Here is a 5000-nt window from a genome sequence, read left to right as displayed (position 1 = left end):
CTTTCTGGTGACTTAAGAATGCCTTTTGTTTAAGCGATTGTAGCTGCACAAGTAGAAGCGAACCATTAGGAAGAGTAGGATTCGCTAAAGAACATTACCAAACAATCTAAAGTTGGTTCTCATTCTTTTAAAAAGACTTTATGGTTATTTTTGAATAGTAGATGGTTGACTGTAGGAAATACTTTTCCAAGTATATATCTTGCTTTCATATTCCATAATATTTTGCTGTCATATTCCATAACATCTTGCTTTCATATTCCATAATATCTTGCTTTCATATTCCATAATATTTTGCTGTCATATTCCATAATATCTTGCTTTCATATTCCATAATATTTTGCTGTCATATTCCATAATATTTTGCTTTCATATTCCATAATATTTTGCTGTCATATTCCATAATATTTTGCTTTCATATTCCATAATATTTTGCTTTCATATTCCATAATATTTTGCTTTCATATTCCATAATATCTTGCTTTTATATTCCATAACATCTTGCTTTCATATTCCATAATATTTTGCTGTCATATTCCATAACATCTTGCTTTCATATTCCATAATATTTTGCTGTCATATTCCATAACATCTTGCTTTCATATTCCATAAAATCTTGCTTTCATATTCCATAATATTTTGCTTTCATATTCCATAATATTTTGCTTTCATATTCCATAATATTTTGCTGTCATATTCCATAACATCTTGCTTTCATATTCCATAATATCTTGCTTTCATATTCCATAATATTTTGCTGTCATATTCCATAATATCTTGCTTTCATATTCCATAATATTTTGCTGTCATATTCCATAATATTTTGCTTTCATATTCCATATCTTGCTTTTATATTCCATAACATCTTGCTTTCATATTCCATAATACTTTGCTGTCATATTTCATAACATCTTGCTTTCATATTCTATAATATCTTGCTTTCATATTCCATAATATTTTGCTGTCATATTCCATAACATCTTGCTTTCATATTCCATAATATCTTGCTTTCATATTCCATAATATTTTGCTTTCATATTCCATAATATCTTGCTTTCATATTCCATGATATTTTGCTGTCATATTCCATAATATTTTGCTTTCATATTCCATAATATCTTGCTTTCATATTCCATAATATTTAGCTGTCATATTCCATAACATCTTGCTTTCATATTCCATAACATCTTGCTTTCATATTCCATAATATTTTGCTGTCATATTCCATAACATCTTGCTTTCATATTCCATAACATCTTGCTTTCATATTCCATAATATTTTGCTGTCATATTCCATAACATCTTGCTTTCATATTCCATAATATTTTGCTTTCATATTCCATAATATTTTGCTTTCATATTCCATAATATTTTGCTTTTATATTCCATAAAAAAGTGTCAACAAGATCAAGCTGATAGCAAAAAGCAAATGGGGAAAACTATCGCCCTGGAAGATCCCTCTCTTATGTTTCGCTTTGCTTAATGCAAGATTTCCTAAAGTTAAATTGGTTTCCTAATTTTTCATGCTATTCTTTTATTCTTTATAGATATCCGGATGTTGAGAGCTATCGAGAAAATTTCCAAACATTTGAGTGACCATGAATGAGGCACCATGCCAAATGTCTTCTTATGGATATTGATATTCAGAATTTGAAATGAAATTTTGAAATTAAATTAAACGTTTGAAAAGACCAGACAAGTTCAAAATTGATTTCAATAAACATATCTATTCATTAAAATTAAATTGAAATTTTTGTTAATTTTCGAATATTTATTTTCAGGAAATACAAACATTTTAAAAAAATTCTTTCTTATCATGACGGAGGTAAGTCCTGACACGTTCTCAAAGGTTGCAAATTGAGGCTGGGTGAGATTTAAATGTCCGATAACAGTGCGGAGCGTTGGTCGGACGCGTGGGTCAAAATAATAAAATGAAAAAAAAAAATAAAAGAAAGTGTTGTTGTGTGAGGCGTATTTAAGGTTTGAGTATGTAAAAAGACGATAAAGCGAAGATTAGATGCAAGGAGGAGAAGGTATGAAAGGCACGTAATACTTTCTGATGAACATTGTCACAATAGAGAAAAGGTCACAGCCGTCAAACTTGCACATGAAACGAAATTAAACACCTGATTAAATCCTGTCTGATTTACCGATCTAAAAATACTTCTGATATCATGGCTAAAATAATTCTCGGGAAAATAATCACTAATCTCAATAATGCATGAATTCAATTGTCTCTCTTGTATTTTTCAGACATGATCCCTCTCACATAATCTATGTACATCATTGAAACCCACTTAAAAAATTGAATTTTATGAAATATACAAAATAAAGAATAGATAGATAAAATGTTAATATTGGAAACAAGAAAACATCGTGTTTCTTTGCTAATCCAGAGTAACAATGGGGCCTCTTAGTGATTAGACAAAAATCAATACTTTGATCCCGATGTATTCATTTATTAGATTATGGGATAGAAACATGAACGCTTACAGCAGAAGAGGATTCAGGCCTCAGAAATGAGATGCTTTAGAAGACTGCTTGGCATCTCTTACAAAGAATACAGTACCAATGAGGAAATAAAAAAAACAGTAATAAGACAAACCATTCGTCTTTATGAAGATCTTCTCACCACAATCAGGAGGCGCAAACAAAAATAATTTGGCCATGTAACAAGAGGAGAGGGGCTTGCTAATACAGTGCTCCAGGGAACAGTTAGAGAAAGAAAGAACGACAGAAGAAGAGATGGAAAGACAATATTACAGAATGGATAGGACTGAAGCTGAGCGAGGCGGTCTAACGTGCGAAGGGCAGGGAAGGATGGAAAGGACTGGTTCACAGGTCATGTGTAGCGCCTCAAGAGTAACTGTCACCCATGTGTGGCACCTTAGTTTTATAAGTGTGTACTTTTTAAAAAGTTCTTGTGGCTTAACAAATCTCTATTGGTTAGCCGTAAAATGTATTGCTTGTCTGAAGGTAGGCTGCGAATGGCGAGCGTTGGGGTTTGTCGATACCCACTTTGCATCTATTTTTCAGGTCAAATTTATGCACAAAGCGAGAGAAATAGCAACCTCCGGAAATAAAATGCTAGGAAGGACATTCGGTCTTTTAAAAGTGTGCACTCCAAAAATATAGAGTCTACCACAGTGCTCCTAATCTTTTTTACCATCGTGGAACTCTTCCAATAACAGTGGAACGATCATATAAGAAATGCTTTACAGACTTATCTTTTCTTTAATAGTTCATGCAGCATCTTTCTTTTCAAAAACGGTTTAGGTAAAACAAAGTCTTTCGCAAATTTATTGACAATTTTGAAAAAAAGAATCAACATTTCTACAATATGTCCACCATGCATCCAGTATTATTGCCACAACAATTAGTCTCTTCCTCCCCCTCTTTCTCTCTCTGTAAAAAAAACAAAACAAAACGAATCGAACCTCTAATCCAGTGTTTCCCAATATGTTTTTTTACCTTTGTGGAGCCCTTCCAATAATACTGATTTCCCCCCCCGCCCCCCCCCCAAAAAAAAAACTCCACATAAAAATATTTTGCAATCTTATTTTATCTTCATAATACAGATAATATTTTTCTTTTTACAACTGGTTTTGATTTTTTTTTAATTACCTTTCTCAAATTTATTGACATTTAAAAGATAAATAAATAAATAAATCCACAAATTTTTCTGGCAACTAATTCAAAGACATATATACTGTTTTTTTTTTTTGTCAATTAATTCACAATTCCAAAATATCTGAAATAATTTATTAAAAAGAGAGTAGAAATCAAAATAATACGAACAAGAATATATTTGCCCAGAATGAAATGTGCTTCTTTAATTAGTCAGGTTCTTAATGCCACAATTTTAACTTTTGTGGGAACTTTTTTGGAGATTTGCAAACCTATACATTTTTGGAAAGGTTTTACTCTCAGGAATCAGACAATCAATGTTGGGGGGGAGTTACAAAAGATAAAATGATAACTTGGACCATTGACTTTCTTGACTTGAAAACGTAGGGTTAGCAGTTAAAATCAGTGTTCCAGCTTATTTAGAGGACGAGATATTACAAAACATACATCTTACGGCATCCATTTTGCAAATTCCAATATGGCTGCAATATACACATCTGGGAAATGTTATAACTACCACCATTGGCTTCCTGTGCACTGAAAATGTAGGTTTAGCAGTTAAAATCAGTGTTCAAGCTTATTTAGAAGCTTATTTATTACAAAACGTACATCTTACGGCGGCCATTTTGTAAATCCAATATGGCCACCATATACGCATCTGGGCAAATGCAAACATTGATTTTATTATTCCTGAGACAAAAACCTTTCCAAAAATGTATAGGTTTGCAAATCTCCAAAAAGTTCCCAGAAAATTACATTAGGAACCTGACTAACTGTGACACAGCCTTTATCAGACTTTTCGAAAAAAAAACAAAAAAACTCATAAGTAACCGCAAGGTTCCGTGGAACCCTAGTAAAGAAACCCTGGTCTAGGGTCTTAAAGTTCTTCCTATGGGTGAAGAATTGCCTCTCTGATGCGCAAATTGATTCCGGGTTTTAGTGAGAGAGTTCGTCCAGTATGTCAAGATTTACTTTTTCCAGTCTGATGCAATAAGGCGTTCATTTATCTGGAAAATATTCTTTACATAACTGACCGGCTAATTATTTGGAACGCTTTTTAGGTCCAAAAAAGTTCTTTACAACTAGTCTTTTTTTTTTTTTTTTTTTTTTTACATGGGTGTCACCACTTATCAAGGCCCAGAGGCCACTCAAGGATAAGGGTTAATAGGTATACATTAGTCATTGTGATTTTAGCATAGTAAACAGTGGGAATTTTGTAACTTGGATTACTTAGGGGGACGATTCAATTAGAACTTGTTCACATTGGACTTTTTCTTTTTTTTTTTTTTCATAGGTATCAACACATTATCAAGGCCAAGAGGCCACTCGAGGATAAGGGTTAAAGAGTGTACAGTAGAAATTGGACAATATAGTAA

The sequence above is a fragment of the Euprymna scolopes genome, chromosome 9 (genome assembly GCF_053919585.1).
Source record: "Euprymna scolopes isolate OS-2025 chromosome 9, ASM5391958v1, whole genome shotgun sequence".
NCBI lineage: Eukaryota > Metazoa > Mollusca > Cephalopoda > Sepiida > Sepiolidae > Euprymna > Euprymna scolopes.
The sequence above is the reverse complement of the archived record's forward strand: the minus strand, read 5'-3'. Positions refer to the sequence as shown.